This window comes from Panicum virgatum, chromosome 2N (genome assembly GCF_016808335.1).
Source record: "Panicum virgatum strain AP13 chromosome 2N, P.virgatum_v5, whole genome shotgun sequence".
Taxonomy (NCBI): domain Eukaryota; kingdom Viridiplantae; phylum Streptophyta; class Magnoliopsida; order Poales; family Poaceae; genus Panicum; species Panicum virgatum.
Window position 1 is genome coordinate 46,400,113 of NC_053146.1, and position 21,354 is coordinate 46,421,466.

Here is a 21,354-nt window from a genome sequence, read left to right on the forward strand (position 1 = left end):
TATGACAATTTTTTGTTTACGAGATTTACGGGATCGGATCAGATCCTAAACTTGAGACGGCGGCGTGACGGCCGGGTGGGAACCTGCCCTGCACGAGCCGACACGATGGATCGAAGTAACCTGGGCCGAAACTGGGATCGGACGCGGCCGCCATCGAGCGGTAGAGATCTGACTATATCACCCCCTCACCTATGGAGTGGACTGTATAACCTCCTAATTTATGAAACAGTTTATATCACCTCCTGAACTTTCCAAAACCGATCAAATTACCCCTAAATCAGTTTCGAAAAATCATAGTAAATTAAAAAAATCATAAAATAGAAAATCCAATTGTGTTAGACTCCAAATGAGTAGATCTACACAGTGAACATATAGTATAGTATGCTTTAATATATTTTTGGGTCAGTTGGATCCATGCCACTACAACTTCTTGAAATTGGATTTCATGTTGAAATCCATGCCATTAAGTGGCATGATTTTGAACATGAAACCCAATTTCACGGAGTTGTGGTGGCATGAATCAAATTTTCCCTATATTTTTTATGTAGATTTAGATCTATACTTTTCTTCGTAGTTGTAAAAAAATATATTAAAGCATACCATATTATATATTTACTGTGTAGATCTACTCATTTGGAATCCAACACAATTGGATTTTTTTATTTTATGATTTTTTTGTGGTTTACTATGATTTTTCAAAGCTGTTTTAGGGGATAATTTGACCGGTCTTGAGAAATTCAGGGGGTGATATAGACTGTTTCATAGGTTGGGGGTTATGTACTCCACCCCCATATGTGAGGGGTGATATAGACTTTTTTCAATAATTATTCTAGCTTTATAATATAATTTTTGTGTATTTAACACCAAAAAAGTTATTCAAATATATTCATATGTGATTTTATTTTGAAAATTCCGTCATAAGAAACCTAGTGATGTGATTGGATTTCACTCTACCTGATTGGATTTTAATTTGAAAATATGATTTGGAAAAACACGACTTTTTTAACTTGCTATATATTTTTTTGTTTTTCTTGAACCAAGTACCCTGTCTATTGTCACTTCTATCTATGATGCATTGACTGCAAATCACCCATCTAACTTTTAAGAGCAAGGTTAATAATTTAGTTTACTGCTAGCTACAAAAATTCTTACAGACTATCTCTTAACACACTTGTATAATGGTTAGCTATTTATTATTAATATCTAACTCATTTGTCTCTCTCATAAAATTTTTTAGTTCTTGTGTTGAAGTCGTTTGTAAGCTTACAACCCACTTCTCTTCTCTCCTCTTCTTTTTTCTACACCTCAACATTCAGTTTACTTACAATCTATTACAATATTTACTTGAAGAGTATGGCTAACGGGTGGATAGCAACTCTCTATAGCGGTCCACGTTGAAGAGAGAGAAAAAAAAAGTGTCACTAGATGCAGCGGCACTCTACAGCATATGATTTGATGCTAGGGCTCCACGAGCGCGGTTTTTGGGCCCAGCAGAGAACGTGGAGCGCAGGCCTGGGAGAGGTTCTGGATCAATAAAATAGTTGCAGACCATATAAAACTTTGGCCATGTTTGGCTAACAATCACATCAAGATTTCACTAAAAGACGAATGCCCGCATGCAGTACTAAATGAAGTCTATTTGCAAAACTTTTTTAAAAATATGTGTAAATTTTCGAGACGAATCTAATGAGCCAAGTCTCATCATGATTGGCTACAGTGATGCTACAGTAACCGTGCTCAAACATCCCCTAATCGTACGGTCAAAAGCCTCATTAGCTAGAGCAACTGCTACAGTACCATAGTTGTGGAGGTAATTTTGTAATTAGACTTTATTTACTACCCCTAATTAGTGGTCAAAGCATCGTTTCTCTCTCATCAAAATATTTTCACACCACAACCAAACATGGCCTTTATAACATGTCACAGCAAAACTGTTGGTTGAGTTGTCTATTACGATCGATATGCTTATAGAGAGAAGGACAAGGACGTTGACAAGGACAAGGACGGCTGATCTGGAAGTGGATGCAGTGGATCTGGCGGAGGAGAGAGCGGCGACGAGGGACAGGGAGCGCGGCGAGGGAAGGAGACCGCGGCGGCTAGGGTTGGCTGCTCGGGAGGACGAATGGATAAGGAGATAGGTGCTGCGGCTCGGGAAGGGTACAAGCTGTTCAAAAAGAGCCAAAAGTCTTTATATGGACTAAAATTCCAAAACTTTACATATCATATTTACAAAGATTTGTTTAGATACAAAATTCCAAAAAAACCCACTTTCAATTTTTTTAGAATTTTAGGTGCATCTAAACAAAGGAATTATTCTATGTTTTTTCCGGGTGCCCTAAGCCCCTAACAGCTCGGCACACGGCGCTCGCGGCCCTCGCAGCAAGTTAGTTTTTTTTTTAGAAATCGCAGCAAGTTAGTTAGGCTGTTTCCAGCGGCCTCCGCTTGCGGATGCGGAAAGGTTGGCTGTTTCCGCAGCAGGGCCCATAGGTCAGACTGCGCAAAAGAAGTGGCCCTCCAGGAGAACGCGGGTGCGGGCTCGCATCTGCCAACTGCCGGTGGCGCGGTCGCAACCCGTAGCCGGAGCTGGACGCGGTCGCAGCCGCAGCGGCCGATGTGCAAGCCCAGGCCCGGCTCCGGCGCGGCGGCGTCGCGGCCCGCGGCGGCCCCCTCGTCCCGCCGCTCCCCCTCCAACTCGTCCTCCGCCAAGCGCCGCCTCGCCGCGGCCGGCGCCTCCTCCGCCACCGCCTTCACGTCCTCCTACTCGGGGGCGGCGCGGGGACGGGCAGCGGGCCGCGGCGCGGCGCCACCTCGTCGTCCGCGTCCTCCGGCCGGGCCTCCCTCGCCGCGGCGCGCGCCTCGCTCCCGGACCCGCCCGTACTCTACCCGTTCCAGGAGCTCGCCGCCGCCACCAACAGCTTCCTCGCCAAGCGCGCCGGGGGCGGCGCCTACTGGCGCTGCTCCCTCCGCGGCCGCGACGCGGCGCTCGTCCAGCTCCCGCGCCGCCCCGGCGCCGCCGTGGACGCCGCCGCGCTCGCCTGGGTCGGCCGGTACCACCACACCAGCCTGGCGCGGCTGCTGGGCGCGTGCCCCGCGGGCGCGCACCTCTACCTCGCCTACGAGCTCCCGCCGGGCGCCGCCACGCTGGCGGCGTGCCTGCGCGGCCCGCGGAACCCCGGCTTCACCGCGCTCCGCACCTGGGTCTCCCGCGTCCAGGTCGCCGCCGACGTCGCCCAGGGGCTCGAGTACGTCCACCACCACGCGGGCGCCGTCCACGGCCGCGTCTCGCCGTCCGCCGTGGTCGTGTCCGACGCCGGTGCCAGGCGGAGGGCGAGACGCGGCCGTGGACGGCGCCCGCGTGGTGGTGGACGTACTCGAGCCCCTGGGCGACGTCGGTGGCGACCTGGACGCGGGAGACCCAGGTGCGGAGCGCGGTGAAGCCGGGGTTCCGCGGGCCGCGCAGGCACGCCGCCAGCGTGGCGGCGCCCGGCGGGAGCTCGTAGGCGAGGTAGAGGTGCGCGCCCAGCAGCCGCGCCAGGCTGGTGTGGTGGTACCGGCCGACCCGGGCGAGCGCGGCGGCGTCCACGGCGGCGCCGGGGCGGCGCGGGAGCTGGACGAGTGCCGCGTCGCGGCCGCAGAGGGAGCAGCGCCAGTAGGCGCCGCCCCCGGCGCGCTTGGCGAGGAAGCTGTTGGTGGCGGCGGCGAGCTCCTGCAACGGGTAGAGTACGGGCGGGTCCGGGAGCGAGGCGCGCGCCGCGGCGAGGGAGGCCCGGCCGGAGGACGCGGACGACGAGGTGGCGCCGCGCCGCGGCCCGCTGCCTGTCCCCGCGCCGCCCCCGAGTAGGAGGACGTGAAGGCGGTGGCGGAGGAGGCGCCGGCCGCGGCGAGGCGTCGCTTGGCGGAGGACGAGTTGGAGGGGGAGCGGCGGGCCGCCGCGGGCCGCGACGCCGCCGCGCCGGAGCCGGGCCTGGGCTTGCACATCGGCCGCTGCGGCTGCGACCGCGTCCAGCTCCGGCTGCGGGTTGCGACCGCGCCACCGGCAGTTGGCAGATGCGAGCCCGCACCCGCGTTCTCCTGGAGGGCCACTTCTTTTGCGCAGTCTGACCTGTGGGCCCTGCTGCGGAAACAGCCAACCTTTCCGCATCCGCAAGCGGAGGCCGCTGGAAACAGCCTTAGTGGGGCACCCTTTGCGTGTGGAACTTTTTTCTTTTTTATATTTAAAAAAAATAAAATTTCAAAAATATATGTCCGTTTTCAAAAATTTCAAAAATATACCCCGGTCGCCCTCCCATAGGGCGACAGGCCCAATGTGTATTTTTTTTTCAAATTTGCAACGAAGTCCCTGGAGAAAAAAAAACAAGCCCTGTCGCCCGTTGGGGGGGCGACAGGGGCCTGTCGCCCGGCCCACGGGCGACCGCCGCTGGGCCCGGCCCACAGTCGCGGCAGGGGGCCTGTCCCCCCCCCCCCCCCCCCCCCGCGGGCGACCGGGGGGCCTGTCGCCCCCCCCCCCCCCCCCCCCCCCCCGCGGGCGACCGGGGTCTCCCCCCTTATAAAAGCCCCAGCCCTCCCCTTCCCTCCTCATTTGAGCCCGAAAATTCCACCAAAAATCCAGAAAAAAAAGAGAGGATTGAGGAGAAGGAAAGCGGCGAAGCCCTGCCGGATTCAGCACTTGTGATCTGCAGGTTAGTACATTTAGTTTAAATATTGTTATATTTAAGTACTACGTATTTAAATATGAGTAATTTAATTTAATTAGTGCTATAGTAGATCCATTTAAGTAGGAGTTCAATGATACTTTAGTTTGTAGTTACATAGTAGTAAATTAGTTTAGAAAATTAGTTCTACGCATTTATTATTACAATTGCAGTGCTATTAGAGACATGTTTATAAATTAATTATGATTTAGAATAGAATTTGGCATATGCAGTATAGAATTCGAGAGTCATCACGTAGTTATGAATACTTATACGTTATAGTTGAATTCCATACTTAGTTTTTACGGATTATTGAATAAGGTAGTGAAGTAAAGAGTATAACTCGATAAGTATTATGTGATATACAGATATGTCGAGCAAAATGCAGTTTCAAGTATTTTATGGTGAATACAATTTTATGTATGGGCCAAATGGAGTAGATCTTTCTGCCTTTAAGCGCACATCTAGCGGCATAGATAAACCTCTGGAAAGGAGTTTTGGTTCCATATGTAAGTGGCTGCAGCGTGGGTTCCATGTTGATCCGTTGACACATGTGATCACTGTCCAGTCTCTTGTTAATTGGGAGGTAGAAAGTGAATTATGGGAATTAATGATGATACACAGCACTGATGACTGGCAGAAGTACATGCAAGCAGCTCTAGAGCGTGGGTGGCCTCTGGCCATTCTTGTTCAAATCCGGGATAAGACACAAAATGAAATCCAACATTGTGCAGATCAAGGAACTCCGAGTATTCGAAGAGAGACCAATTATGTTGAGCAAGATGAGTCAGAAGAGACAGAGGGTACGTGCCGGATCCCCAATGACCCAGTTTGAGCAGATAGAGGCATGGTCGAGGCAGCGTGATCAGTTGCGTCAGGTAACGCACAACTTCGGAAGCCGTGTGCAGTACGAAGACAGCCACGGGTCGTCTCAGGCGTCGTCGTCGTTCCCGTGTCCGTCGACCATACACGGGCCGACGTCGCAGTTCTTCCCAAGTACAGGTAACATACATATCTCTTTAAAATTACATCAAGTGTTCCTACATATTTACTAATATCACATACAGGATACGATCCAGCTACTGCGTTCGGCCATACTGGAATGTTTAGAGGGACAGCACCAGTTGGCGGACCGTATCCAGGGATGGTACCGGGGCCACAGATACCGGCGTGCACAGGTTAATTTATGTTTCGTATTTCGGTTTCTACATGTCATTACGAAATATACGAGCGTACGCTAACATCCATATTTTTTGCGTAGGATTCTACCCCGATGCGGGCGCCGGACCTTCTTCTTCCTCCTTTCGACCAGATAACGAGACATTCACCTTAGACGACTTCGACAGCTTGAGTCCAGAAGAGCCTGCCGCGCAAGGTGACCCCGATGTCTTGGGGTATTCACAGCTAGGAGGAGCACCACTTGGGATCTCTCAGCAGCAGACACCGCAGCCCCTTGCGCGTCCTGAGCGACAGGTGAGGTCTCCGGATGTTCTCACCTACTCCGAGGGACATGTCCGTGCCCAGCAGAGGGCTAAGAGGGTCCGACGCCCTAGGGGTGGTTAGATGTATATGATGTTTATTTGTAATGAGATAGCTGTGGACCGCTTATTTGTATCCGATGTTTATGATTGTGGTAGGTTACTTGTCATTTGTTTTTATAGATATTATTTATGTGAACTTATTATGTTTGTGGGTTCCATAATGCTCGTGAAATAAGGGAAGTTCTTGCGATTTTTTTCCGTGATTTAATGAAGGACAAGTAACGTGCGGTAGGAGTTAGCGGCCGAGATCTTGCCGACGATGATGACGAATACACGTTCGAATAGCTCAAAATAGGTCCCTGCAAAAATAAAAGTCCGAGAAAAAAAAGGGGGGGCCTGTCGCCCCCCCAATGGGCGACAGGGGCCTGTCGCCCGAGGGGAGGGCGACTGTCGCCCGTTGGGGGGGGGCGACAGGTCCCCCGCCTTTTTTTTTCTCTCCAGGGACTTCGTTGCAAATTTGAAAAAAAAATTACACATTGGGCCTGTCGCCCTATGGGAGGGCGACCGGGGTATATTTTTGAAATATTTGAAAACGGACATATATTTTTGAAATTTTAATTTTTAAAAAATATAAAAAAGAAAAAACGGCTTGCGCGTGGGCCGCAAGCTTCAGACCCAACGCACCTCCGCGGATCGCCTCGGCTCGAGCTCGCTCCGCGGCAGGCTGCGTGGCCCCCCGACCCGTCCGGCTCGTGGGCCGCGCACTTCAGCCCAACGCGCCCCGCGGTGACATCCTCGCGGATCGGATTGGCAACCTCCACCGACCGACGCGGACAAGACGAGTAGACGACCACCATCATCCGTGACCGCCCCCGCCCGGCCACAACCAACCAAAACCACGGACGCGCGCTGCGCCCGCCGCGGGGTACCTAGCTTCGCCGGCGAACCCCACCCCCGGCCGTCCCGCGCCTCTGGGGTCAGCGTCTGAACGCCTCGGCGGCCGCCGCGGGGAAACCGGGTTCGGCACGCCGCCCCGGAAGGACGGCGCGCGTATACGCGGCGGGAGAGCGGGAGCGGCGACGCTGACGCGGCGGCCTCATCTTTTGTACGGACCGGCGCTGGCCGCTGCTGGCTGATCCCTGCTGGGCTGCGCAACGGCCGCGGGCTCGGGACGGGAGCAGCCGAGCAGGCAGGCGCACGGCCACGCGCCGCCGCCGCTGCGCGCCAGCAGGACGCCACCTGCACATGCGGACATGCCCGGCCACTCGCGCGGCGGCCCGGCACGCGCTGCTGCCTAGGCGGCGGAGCACGTGTGCGAAAACGAGCCGCAGAGAAACACCAAGCGGGAAGCTGCGGCACGTTTGGTCGACAGGAGCGAACCAACTCGTGCCTGCCGATCTTGTCCCCGCCCGCGCCGATCTCTGGCGAGCTAACTACTAACCCACGCACGCCCATCTATCATCAACTTGGATCCATCTGCCAAAGCGCCGGTCCCCGGGAGGCCTCATCCTATGATCCTATCCCCTATGCACGCCCAAACATTTCGCCCGCCTAATGGTAGATGGCAACAGTACAGGGTACGAGTCGATCACACATGCGTGGTCTCGCGATCCCGATCCACACGAGGCATGGTACCTGTCGCGGCAACACGAGGTCCGTTCAGTTGGTATAGCCCATTTGGGAACTCTGCATGTGGAGTTGACTCTTTTTTCGTTCATCGAAGAATCACCTACAACAACAACTCACATGCGTCGAACCGGTCCACGATGATATACCTATTTATTTTTGTTTATGCCCACCAGTATATATATGATGAGGAACAAAATGCAGTCTGCTCAATCATATACGTATAGAGTAGCTTCTTAACGTTTGTCCTCTACCGCCACATTAAAATCAGAGCAGACTCGCTGCCTCATAACATTATATATATAGTACTCCCACTCGGCCACTCCCACCACATTCCATCAGGGGATCGGCTGGAGATATTATCGGTCTGATTAGTTCGCTTTTGGAAACAGGGCAACATGATGCATCGTCTTGATGGCGATTTTATATACAAATCCAAGACACGGAGTACTGAGGCGGATGTGGCGAGGCCCCCGCGTGCGGTGTATTCGACGTGGCGACGAGAGCGAGGAGGAGTCCAACGGCGAGTGTGGCGAGGCCCCCGCGCGTTGTGTTTTCGCGGTGCCGACTGCGAGGCAGCTGTCGTGAGGTCTGGATTCGGCGGTTCCACTCTATCGGATGGTGTGTGGCGTTTGCAGCGGTGCTACAGCGACAGGTCCCGCATGGCGGTGCCTGCTCGGTATGGTGTCGTCTGCTTCCCTCTTCTCTCTTTCGGCGCGGGTTTGTGTCTCCTTGGCGACTACATGTGTAGATTGGTGGTTGGTCGCGACGGCTCAGTCTCTTTCTGTCTGTGTCGCGTGTTCCTCCACTTTGAGTGGTTGAGTTCCCCGTGTTGACGTCCCAATCCAACAGGGTGAGTTTGAGTAGTTGAGTTTCCCGTGTTGACGTCCCAATCCAACCGGGTGAGTTTTTTTGTTTTATGTTTTTCTTTTCTTTTTTCCTGGCTATGACCTTCCAGGGTCGTAGCCTTGTACTTTTCTGCTATATCAATAAAACGCGCACTATTTTGTGTGGTTCGTTCAAAAAAAAATTTAGTTCGCTTTCAAAATATGCCATACCAAACAAGGATGCAAGTGGGTATCTAAGATCAATCTCAATAGAAGTTTCATAAAGAATTTAATAGCATTAAATATTATTAATTTTGCTAACATGGCAAGAAGAGAATGATGGAGTTTCATGGGATGTGAGGAGAGTTTCATCACCATGAAACCCATCTAGCATATTTACCTAGTTTTCCAGTCTAGGTAATTGTGCCCATGAAACTCCCACTGAAACTGGTCTAATGGTATTTTACGATGGCATGACATTCTAATTCATTTCTCCTCTCAATATTTACACATAATGTCATTTAGTTCATTTTATCAACTTTTTGGGTCAACCAAAAACCCCAAAAATTATCTAACTTGCATCCCTAGTACCAAGATATGGACAAGTTCATAAGTTTTGACACTGGTTTGATTGTCAAGATTTTGTTAAAAGAATTGGCATGCTCACGCATTTTGCTATATCCATATTTTAGCATGCCAATCTTTTGGTGTCCAACCAAGCAGGTCTATATCTCATCTCATCTGCCACTTATTTTAATTATTCCATCACTACATGAATATCCATTATGCGAGGAAATATTAACAATCCCCCAGCATTTCTGTTTGATAGAATATCATTGTACGTTCAGTTGATCAACACTGCACCGGGAGCATCTCGCTCGGTTCAATGCATACATACATGTATGTGCATGATTGACAGTTTGACACATCTGATGATCACATAAACAAGTACAGACTTAAAATTTCGTGTGGCGCTCCCATCCCGTACGCCACGCCGTGCCAAAAACACAGGGCCAGAAAAAGGCCGAGGTGACGACGACGCGCGGACGCGGAGAGGGCGCTGCATTGTGTAGTTGGCCACTGGCGTTTCCTACTTGCAGATTCGATGGGGGAAAAGGGAAATGTGGTTGGGCTGGGGGGCGTAAAGGAACCGCGAAAATTTAATTTGGTGACCGCTCTTGCGAAGATGATTAATTTATATGTTTGGCCGCATATTTATGTGGCCCAACAAACCTCAGAGAAGGGCCGAGGCGCGAAGCTCTGCGCCATATAGAAAGTTTTATTTGCCCATGGCTGGGAGAAGGCGACTTTTGTGTGCATTAGTGTAGATGAAAAGTGTGCGCAACTGAATCCATGCATGCTAGTGTTGCGAAGTTCGGGCTGACCTGCTCGACCCTAATGATCTGGCCTGAGACCCAGGTCAGATGCACGTATAGGTGTAAAGTCAATTGCTTGGAGGGAGTGCATCCTCTTCTCTATTTTTTTTGTATTGGGCGATAAAAGAATAAGAGTGTTATCCTTTTTGTCGTGGTGTGCAAACCCACAGCCGGGTGGCGTAATACACCAGCCTAAACTCAGAGGGTGAGTATTCGGGGGTTAGCTAGGACTAGTTCAATCTCGTTGGGAGAACACGATGAACACAATAGGTTTTGAGTGGTTCGGGCCGCCGGAGCGTAATACCCTACGTCCACTGTGTGTTGTATTGCTTGTGTTGTCAAGCTGAGTCTGAGGATCTCAGAGCCCTACTGTGTGCAACGAGCGCCTCCCTTTTATATCTCAAGGGAGGCGCGTACATGGCCGTTGGGTCCCCGACAGGTGGGCCCAATCGATGTAGTATAAAATAATATATTGTTCATACATTATGACGTTGCAGGCGAAGGAGATCTCATTCCTGGATTTCCTTGCTCTGCCCGCGGGAATCCTCCGTCCAGCATATCCATGCCCTGTCTTGTCGAAACGGCGCCAGGGTGTAGCTTGCGGCGCTGCCTGCAACGTAGCTGAACGGGCCGTGTAACTTGCGGCGTAGGCGGCATGATGGAAAAGTACCGTGCCGTCGTATTCATTTAATGTGGCAGACGGGCTCTGCGCGGATGCGGCGCATGCGGCTGCACTGTGCACCTCGGTAATATGCGGTCTACAGTGAGGCCTGACAAAGGCTGCCCCGCATGCCGCGGTGGCAGAGCACGCCTCAACCATCCGCATTGAATGCGGTGGGTGGGCGAGTCTCCCAGCGGAAGACCCGCGCCCGCGCCTGCGGGACACGTGGCGGCTCCGGACCCCCCCCCCCGGCGGTATGTTGGTTCTACGCGAGTGGGAGGTCCGGATGGACGCGGGAGGTCCCGAACCCCTATGGGGGTCCGAGGCCTCGGCTGTTGGCTCCGGACCCGTCCCGGAGCGAGGACCGGGTCCGGGGCCATTGGCCCGGTGAGGTAAGAGCCTGACCCGTAGGGCCCGGCTGCTCCGCCACTTATGGTGTAGTTACGGATGACTACACGAGTCCTGCTTTGCTGCAGTAGAAGTGGGTATCCCTGCTACAGGTACCGACAGTGGCCCCCGAGCCCATCTCGAGAGAGGTGACAAACCCGTATGTGGGGCCACTTCTGTGATTTAGCTCTGCATAACTTGAAGTCTCTAGCGTTAGGCTATGCATACTGCAGGAGTCTTGACCGGCTTTGACCAACCATCGGGTTTTTCGCTGCCTCATCACATCGCAACGGCTTACTGACTCGTGGTCCCCACATACAGTGGTACACCTAGTCACGCGAGCAACTCTCGGCATTGTTGCGGCCGGAGTAAACGGGATATTTACCACCAGCGCAGTCCCCGAAAAGTCTGGTCATGCCAGCACTTTATGCGCGCACGTCAGCTCAGCTTCCGCCTCGCTTCGCGCGCGGGCGACGGTTCAGATCCCGCATTTTCACACCTTTGTTTTTTACCCGCTCTCCCTGACAGGCTGGCCTGGGCCCCCTTGTCATGGACTGGGCGGCTAACACCATGCGTGAGCGTCGCTTGGCTTCCAGCGACGGTTTCGGGGCGCGCCGGTTCGGTCAGGCTTCATAAAGGGACGAACCGCATACTGCTGTTACTTTTCCGCATTCGCCTTCTTCCTTCCAACCTTTGCGCCCCTTTGCCTTCGAGCCTCCTCGCCCCCTGCTCTTCTGCACAGATTGTTGCTCGCCTCCATAGCAAGATGGCGTCCCTTGTTCGCCCCCGTCGTTTTCAGACCGAGGAGGAGCTGAACATGGTGCGCCGCCTGCTAGGGTGGAGTCCACAGGAGACTGCCTGGGGGATTCGAGCAGGCTCGGTTCCCCTCGGTGACCTGCGCGCCGGGGAATTTGTGCTGTTCATCTCGCACATTTCCACCAGCTTGGGGCTGCCGATCTCCTCGTTCTTTCTGCTGCTTCTGGAAGATTTCAGCCTCCAGCTTCAACATCTCACACCACACTCCATCCTCCTGACGGCCATCTTCATCCACCTGTGCGAGATGTTCGTGGGGGTGCGGCCCTGCGTCATCCTCTTCTGCCACTTCTTCGTCCTGGTGAAGTCCGGGAAGGGCAAAGACGAAGTGGGGGCGTACTACTTCCAGACGAGGAGCGACTTGCAGACGTCGTACATCCCCGGGCTCACTGGCGGGAAATGGGAGGATTGGCACAGGGAGTGGGTGATCACCACCACCGAAGATAACGAGCGCCTAGTTATGCCGACCGGGGGACCCGCCTCCGACCGTCAATGCTGGAGGGCCAGGCCGTCCCTGCCGTCAGAGTTCGACTCCGTTCTGAGCAAGATCAGGGCACTGGCGGAGGGCGGCCTTACCTCGCTGCATGTGCTCAGGGACTTCCTGAAGCGCAGGATCGCCTCCCTGAAGAAGCAGTCGCGTCCTGCCTAGAGCTTCACCGGGCCCCAAGACTGCAGCAGGACCCACCGCGGGGAGGACAGCGACCTGACCCAGGAAGCCCTAGAGGTCTTGGTGCGGGCGGTGACCGGGGAGACCTTCATCCCGGAGCACCTGATCCTTCCTCAGGGTGTCGTCCCCCTCTGCGAGGACTCACGCCTGAGGACCGCAGTGCTGGCTACCCTGCCGACCCTCGACGACGGTGGGCTGGCAGCACGCCAGACTGGAGGCGACCCGGACCGTGGGATCCGGATCCCTGGCGCGTCCGGGGAACAGGCCGTGCCGAGCGCCGCGGGGTCCGGCCCTTCTACCAAGGGCAAGCAGTCCGTGGCTGGTAGTGCCGCCACGAGCGGTCCCAGCCAGGCTCGGAGCAGCTCCGGCGCGTCGTCGGGGGAAGCGGGCCGGCGCAGGTTACACCGCGGCGACGGGACCCCAGTTATAGAGCCCGCCGCAAAGCGTCAGAGGACTGCTGAGGACGTGGGCCAGGGTAGCTCCCGGGCCCCCGGACCTCGCGGGACCCCCGGAGTAGCCGCGCCGCGACCACCACCGCCGGGAGATGCCTCCCCCCGGCAGCAACAACAGCAGCAGCAGCCACGGGTTGCGCCTCCGCCGCCGCCTCGGGAGCAGCAGCAGCAACAGTAGCCGCGAGGTGCGCCTCCGCCGCTGCCTCGGGAGCAGCAGCAGCAGCAATGTTCGCCTCCGCCGCCACCACGGGAGCAGCAGCGGCGGCGGCAGTCGCCGGGCCTCCGTGGGCGCTGGAGACCCGGCGCTTCGGGGTAAATGTTCTTCCGCTCACTCCTCTTATTCTCGGAGCTTCGCTTTTTGCTGAAGGCTTCTTCTCTTAATTGCCAGGGCCTCTCACCCAGGCAGCTCTTCCACCACCGCTGGCTCGTCAGCGGGGGTCCAGGTGACTGGGGCCTCGGTGGCGACGGCGGGTGCGGCGGCTTCCGCTAACCCGGTGACGCCCAACGCGGCGATGGCGGATGCGCCAGCATCAGGCACAGTAACGCCCGACGCGGCAGCGGTGGATGCGCCAGTGCCAGGCGCAGCAACACCCGACGCGGTGGCCCTCGAGGCCCCAGCTACGGCGGCAGTCGCGCCGACACCGGGCGCAGCGACGGCGAGCACAACGGCAGCGGGTGCAGCAACGGCGAGCACCTCGGTACCTGAGGTCCCGACATCTGTGTCGGACGTCCCCACCCCCAGCTCCAAACCTACAGCAGAGGAAATGCTGGAGGTGGTCTCTGGTAGGCGGCTCCTGCAGGGTCCCCCGGAGGAGGATGCGGTTCCCCTCCCCCAGGTGCTGGTCCGGGTCCGACAGACCATAGAAGAGGCGACTTCTACCGCCGAGGCAGCCTTCCAGCGGGAGTGGGTAGCCCTGGAGAGCGAGCGCCAGTGCCTCGACGACTGGCACACCCGCCTGGAGGGGTGCACGAAGGCCGAAGCCTCCCATGCTGCGCGTGTTCGGTCCGAACTCAAGGCCGACCTTGAGTCCTATCGAGCTATTCTTCGGAAGGTGTTCGACCGGGAGTTTGCGGTGGCGAGTCGGGAAAAGGCCCTGGCGCTGCGGGAGGAGGCCATTGCTAAGGAGGTGGCCAGCCTCGCTGCGCAGCGGTCCGAGTTCGAGTCCCACAGCCAGGGACTCGAGGTCCGCAAGTTGGAGCTCGACAAGCTCTCCGAGTCTCTGCACCAATGGCGCCAGGAGCTGCAGGCGACCGCCAGCAAGCAGGCTGTTGCCGAGATGGAGCTCGAGAAGGATAGGAAGTCCCTTGCAAAGCGGGAATCCCACGCCACCAACATGGAGCTCCAGCTTGCGGGCCACCACGAGGCCCTCAAGTCCCTGAAGGAGTCGGCGGCGAAGAAGGAGGCCAAGCTCGAGGAGAGGACCCGCCTGGTGGAGGCGGCCCAGGCAGCACTGGACGCCCGGGTGAGGAGGCGGTCCAGGAGGCGGTCCGGAAGCTGCAGGAGGACCAGCTCAGGGCGGCCCAGCGAATCGTCGACTGGGCGAGCAAAGCGAGGTCAGCGCTGGTGCCACTTGGGATGAGTCCAATCCAAGTGGCAGAGCCGCCAGCTTCGATTGCTGACGCCCTCCCAGTGCTTAACTCTGCTTCAGACAGACTCCGGCGTCTAGAGCCGATCCTTGCTGGCTAGCTTGAAGCCGAGGGCCGCGAGCTGATCCGGATGGTGGTGGAGCACATTCTGACCTGCCTCCGGAGCCACGACCCAGCCATCTCGCTAGCCCCCGTGGTCGATGGTCCAGTGGCAGAGATGGAGGCCTCTGCTCGAGAAGGCGTGCGGGACGTCGTCGACTTCGTCGCTGCTTACTTCAAGCGTGAGCCTACAGATTTCGGAGCTGGGCCATCACACCAGTAGTACTTTTGTTTTTTTTGTAGATGTAAAAACATTGTACTTGTTGAAATTTTAAATAAAAGAAAATTTCAAGTTAGTTATTTGTCAGTTGTTGTGGTTTGCGGTATGCAGCACCCCAGCGCCCTAGCCCCCTAGTACATAGGTTCAGTTGTTAGCACCTATCTGCCATTAGAGCTGAAGAAGACACTCCGGACCCCCGTATGAGGTTGAGCAAGCATCCTTGGGCATAGGTGTAGCATAAATTGCAACTCGAACGAGCGACTTATTCCCTGTATAGCAGAAAAAACTACCGAGAGGAAAATCAAACTCGCTTGTATGGCAGTAATGATACTGCAACTTAGCTGTTTGACGCATGCAGAATCGATCCGTGATGTCTAGCTCAAAGCGAACGCTCCGGGCCCCCTGGGAGACAGGCTCAGTTGTTTTGAGTCTGTCTACCACCGAGACTGGACCTCGATCTGCATGCAGTCTTAAAGCGGATGCCGGGACCCCCTGGTAGGTAGGCTCGATGGTTTGAGGCTAGCTACCACCAGTCTAGGCCTAATCTGCATACCACTCAAGGTCGAAGCTAAGTAGCAGGCCCGCAGGACTTATTCTGAACCAGCCCCCAAGCTAGTATGAGGTCCGAGACTCCGGATGCGCAGGTCCAGGCAGCACGATGCTTGTTACAGAGTGGTGGAGTGTGTAGGCTTAGGGTACGGAACCAGGCTAAGGTGCTACACAGGGCTCCGGACCATTCTAGGAAATAAACACGACTTTACCGGACCTGGCTCCGTCGTTCCAGATCCCTCCCAAGCAGTGGGTGAGGTCATTCTGTCGTACTCGATCCTTTGAGATATGGAGCTGGACCTGCCGTGTAGGACTTAGAAAGCCAACCCTTGAGCTAGAACGAGGTCCGGGCCCCTAATTACCCCGCTCCGGGTACTAGAGCACTAGTTACAGGGTGGTGGAGCGTGTAGGCTTTGGGTACGGAACCGGCTAAGCGGCTACACAAGACTCCGGACCACCCCAGGAAACAAGCACCCCCCTCTCCAAAGTGGGTCCCTAGGGGTTCAGACCCCTGTCCCAGCAGCAAAGGGGGTCTGGACCTGTACGGCAGTCCAGCAACTCAATACAGATCTTAGCTGTAGCGACAAGAGTGGAAGTCCGCGCGGGGGTTAGAAAGGGAAAAGCTCGAGAATCGAAATGCGAAATAAAATTTGACACAAAGACAGAACTGGGAGGAAATCTTTCGTTTGCAACTTGATATACATGGCTTGCGCGATAGATGCCAGAGGCCGGGTTTATGAGGGCGTACCTCTACCGCTCTGGGCCGCGCATTAATGCTAGCCGACGGTGCGATGGATACCAGAGGCCGGGTTTACGAGGACGGACCCCCACCGCTCTGGGCCGCACGCTAATTCTATCTTATTACAAAGGAAAAATTCATTTCTCTACACTGCTTAAGTGTAAAACTTACGCAGATGCTCTATATTCCATGGGTTGGGTAGCGGCACCCCAACTTCTGTGGCAAGGCGAACGCATCCAGGCCGGCATACTTCTATAACCTTAAAGGGCCCCTCCCAGCTGGGGGAGAGTTTCTAGAGCCCTGCTCGGTTCAGGATCCGCCTCAGGACGAGGTCGCCAGCCCGGAGCTCCCTACTGTGCACGAACCATTGGTGATAGCGCCTGAGCGCCTGGTTGTAGCATGCTTTTTGGATTGTTGCTCGCCACCTTCGTTCGTCAACGAAGTCCACATCGTCACACCGCAGCTGTTCCTGCATGGATTCGTCAAAAGCCTGGACCCGTGGTGAGCCCAGGTGATTTTCCGGGGGAAGGCATGCTTCAGCCCCGTAAACCAGGAAGAATGGGGTCTCCCCGGTGGCTCGGCTGGGTGTGGTCCGGTTGCCCCATAGTACGCACAGAAGCTCATCAACCCATTTGGCACCATGCTTCTTCAAGAAGTTGTAGGTGCGGGTCTTGAGTCCCCTGAGGATCTCTGCATTCGCTCTCTCGACCTGTCCATTGCTGCGGGGATGTGCCACGGACGCAAAGCATAGCTGGATGCGGTTTGGGACACCAAATCTGCACACAATGGAGTTAAGGAATGCGACTGCTGATTTTTTGGTGATGTTCACCACAGGGGTAACCTCCAGCCATTTTGTGAATTTGTCAATGGCGACGTAGAGGAACCGGTACCCGCCGACGGCCCGGGGGAACAGCCCCAGGATATCCACGCCTCATACAGTGAATGGCCATGAGGGCGGGATCATTTGCAGAGCTTGAGCCGGTGTGTGTATTTGCTTTGCATGGAACTGGCATGCTTTGCAGGACCTTACAAGCTCAGCCGCTTCTTAGAGTGCGGTCGGCCAGTGGAAGCCATGCCGAAAGGCCTTGCCAACAAGCGTGCGAGATGAGGAATGACTTCCACACTCGCCTCCATGGATCTCCGCGAGCAACTCGTGGCCCTCTCCCTTTGAAATGCACCGCATGAGGATACCATTGGCGCCACGGCGGTAGAGATCCCCTTCTACCACCACGTAGTGTTTAGCCAATCGTACTATGCGCTCAACGGACACATCGTCATCAGGGAGGATATTGTCTTTCAGGTAGTCCCGGATCTCGGAGATCCATGCATCGGGACCTCCCTGAGCAGGTGGGAGTGGCTCTATGAGGTCTCCAGGATCCTCAACAAAGCACACAACTCAGGGCGGGCACCACAGGTGGAATGCCGCCGGGACCGCTAGCTTCGAGGTGCTAGCTTAATCCCCTACACCCAGTTCGGCAGGCTGGGCGGTAGGTCTCAGCAACCGTCTTTTGAAGATGCCCTCGGGCACGGATGCCCAGGTAGATGCCCTCGCGGAGAGATCATCTGCTGCTGAGTTGAGTTCGCGGGGAACATGTTGTAGTTCCAAGGCGTCGAAGTCCTTCTCGAGCTTCCTCACGTGGATGAGGTATGCCGCGAGCTGGGGATTGTTGCAGCTGCAATCCCCTCGGACCTGCTTGATGATTAGTTGAGAATCTCCCTTCACCAGAAGCTGCCGGACCCCCAGAGACAGGGCTTGTGTCAGGCCAAAGATCAGAGCTTCCTACTCCGCCATGTTGTTGGTGGCCTTGAACTCAAGGTGCACCATGTACTTCAGCTGATCTCCGTTTGGGTCGATGAGGACTACACCAGCTCCAGCCCACGGCTTGCGGATGGACCTGTCGAAGAAGAGTGTCCAGTGGGGCTCGGTGAAGACTGGTGTCCTGACTTCCGGCTCCGAGGGTCCGGTGTTGAGGTCCGGACCCCCAGAATTGCTTGGGGAAGGAGTCCATTCCACTATGAAATCAGCCGGGATTTGGCTTTTGACTGCATGGCAAGGCTGGAAGTCCAGCTGGAACTCAGCCAACTCTGCTGCCCATTTGGCGATGTTGCCCGTGGCGTTGGAGTTGTGCAAGATCGCTCTTAACGGGTAAGAGGTCACTACGACAACTCGGTGTGCCTGAAAGTAGTGGCGCAGTTTCCTGGATGCAAAAAATATGGCATAGATAAGCTTATGCGTCTCAAGATACCTGGCCTTTGCCTCGTGGAGGACTTTGCTGATGTAGTAGACTGGCTTTTGGATGGTCCGTACCCTGGCGACCGGGTCCGGCTCGCCCTTATCCACCACGTCAAGTCCTTGGGCCCCAGTGGTTCTGGGTTCCCACTGGGACGAGGCTCCTCCGGACCCCCTTGTCCGGGGTCCGGACCTTCAGACAGAGGAGTGGCTGCCGGACCCCCATGTCTGGGGTCCGGCTTACCATCCTTGGCCGGGGAGACCCTGGTGTCCCCCAGGCGAGCTTGCTCCGTCCTCTCGGCGACCAGCACCATGCTGACCACCTCTGCCGACACAGCAAGATACAAAAACAATGTCTCACCTGGCTCTAGAGCCACCAATACCGGCAGTGAGGTAAGGTGCTGCTTCAGCTCTTGGAAGGCTTGTTCAGCCTCTTCAGTCCAAGAGAATGGACCGGACCTCCTTAATAGCTTGAAGAAGGGGAGGGCCCTCTCAGCCAGCCTCGATATGAAGCGGCTAAGAGCGGCCAGAGATCCAGTAAGCTTCTGGATGTTCTTGATGCGGCCAGGAGGCCTCATCACCATGATCTTGGCTGGGTTTGCCTCGATGCCTCGATGTGAGACCAGGAAACCCAGCAGCTTCCCTGCCAAGACGCCGAAAATGCACTTCTCGGGATTCAGCTTCGTGCGCGTGGCGCATAGTCGGTCGAAGACGAGGGACATGTCCTCAACTAGGGTTGACCCTACCTTAGTTTTGACCACAATGTCATCAGCATACACCTCAACAATATCTCTAATTAGATTACAGAAAATTTTATCCATAGCTCGTACAAACGTGGGTAAGGCATTTCTCAGACCATATGGCATGACAATATAGCAATACAGTCCATCCACTGTTACAAAAGCAGTATGTTTCCTATCCTCTCTAGACATCTGAATCTGGTGGAAACCAGAGTATGCATCTAGGAAAGACAAAAGGTCACACCCGGAGGTGGAGTCCACGATCTGATCGATACGTGGAAGAGGATAGGGGTCTCTAGGATATACCTTGTTGAGGCTGGTATAGTCGATGCACATCCGAAGCTTCCCATTGGCCTTCGGGACAACAACCGGGTTGGCCAACCACTCGGGGTGGTGGACCTCCTCGATGAAGCCAGCGTGTAGCAGCTTGCGGACTTCTTCTCGGATGAAGTTCTACCGCTCCACGGACTGCTTCCGAGGTTTCTGGCGTACCGGCGTGGAGTCGGGGTAGATCCTCAGATGGTGCTCGATCACTTCCCTGGGGATCCCAGGCATCTGTGACGGTTCCTAGGCAAACACGTCCACATTTGCCCAGAGGAAAGTGATGATCGCGTCTTCCTATTTCTCCTCCAGGTTCCCCGCGATGCGGGTGGTCCTGGAGGAGTCCGCTCCGATCTGCACAATCTTTACCGGAACATTGTCCGGATCAGACGGCTGAACCCTAGGTGCCTTTGCAGGCACCCTGGCTTGCGAGGTGGATGGGTCCTCCTCGGAACGTGCAGCCTCTGCCACTAGAGCATGCAGTCTCTCAACTGCAGCGACGGCGGCGGTGCGGTCGCCCCGCACGGTGAGGACACCGGCAGGGGAAGGCATCTTCAGGACCAAATACCCGTAATGGGCAATGTCCATGAAGCGGTAGAGAGCCGGCCGGCCAATGATGGCATTGAACGGGAGGTTCACCTCCGCAACATCGAACTGGACGCTCTCTGTGCGGAAGTTCTCCTCGGTCCCGAACGTGACCGGTAGAGTGATGCTCCCCAGAGGGAACACCGGATGTGGGCCCACTCCGGAGAATGAGCGAGAGTGAGTCAGCTTGGACTCCAGGATTTGCAGCTGCTTGAATGCTGCATAGCTGATGACGTTGAGGCCGGCCCCACCGTCTATCAGCACGTGATAGAGCCTGATGTTGGCTATGACAGGGGCGGTGACTAGAGGTAGTACACCGGCCCCGGCCATGTTCTCCGGGCAATCAGATGGCCTGAAAGAGATGGTGGTGTTCATCCACCTGTGGTGCGGCACCGCCTTCGGGACCCCCGGCTTCACCGAAAGGACCTCTCGGCGAAGGGTCTTCACGTCCCGCCGGGAGACAAGCTCCCAGCTTCCGTCGTACATTACGTACAGCTTTTTGCGGCGCTCTTCGTTGTCGGAGTCGGAGTTGTCGTGGCGGTAAATGCCCTTCAGCTCCCTAGCAGGGGATTGGTACCCCAGCTCCTTTATCCCGGCAGCGGTCTCGCTGTCGGAGGCTTTCTCCTTGCCAGACCGCTGGCGAGGAGGGGGTAATCCGTCCTTGGAGGACTGCTCACGCCGCCCACTGACCCGCTTCGCGAGTTTCTGGATCTCGCGGCAGTCAGCTGCACTGCGACTGGACCGTCGGGATGTGGCTCCTCGCGACTCCGGTTCCTGTTCTTCTTTTTCTTGCCACCGCCCTAGGCGGTAGCCCCGGAGCCACCAGCCTTGGCGGCTCCGCCTTGGGGGGCTGAGTGCCATGCGCGGCCCTCAGCGGCCCTAGCACCCTTGTCAGCCAGGGAGAAAAGCGTGGTAACGCTTTCCACATCGTGCGTCGCCAGTTTCTCGAGCATCTTCTCATCACGTACCCCCTGGCGGAAAGCAGTGATAATAGATTCATCAGAGATACGAGGAATGGTGCCCCGTACCTTGGTGAAGCGCGAGATGAATGCTCGGAGCATCTCTCTGGGTTTCTGCCTCACAGCGTGGATGTGAGCCTCCACACCATGCTGCTGGTACGCACTGGCGAAGCTCGCAGTGAACCTCGCACAGAGCTCCTCCCAGGACTGAATCGTCCTAGGTGTGAGGTTCATGAACCAAGTCCGGGCTGGCCCAGTCAAGGCTACATGAAAGTAGCTCGCCATGACGGCATCGTTACCACCAGCTGCTGTGATGGCGGTAACGTACACCTGCAGGAATTCTG

At 55.6% G+C, this 21,354-nt stretch overlaps 1 pseudogene; it reads left to right on the top strand.

Annotated features, from left to right (window-relative positions):
- The first annotated feature begins 2,527 nt into the window (after positions 1-2,527).
- LOC120662680 lies at positions 2,528-12,511 on the top strand (annotated as a pseudogene).
- The last annotated feature ends 8,843 nt before the right edge of the window (positions 12,512-21,354 follow it).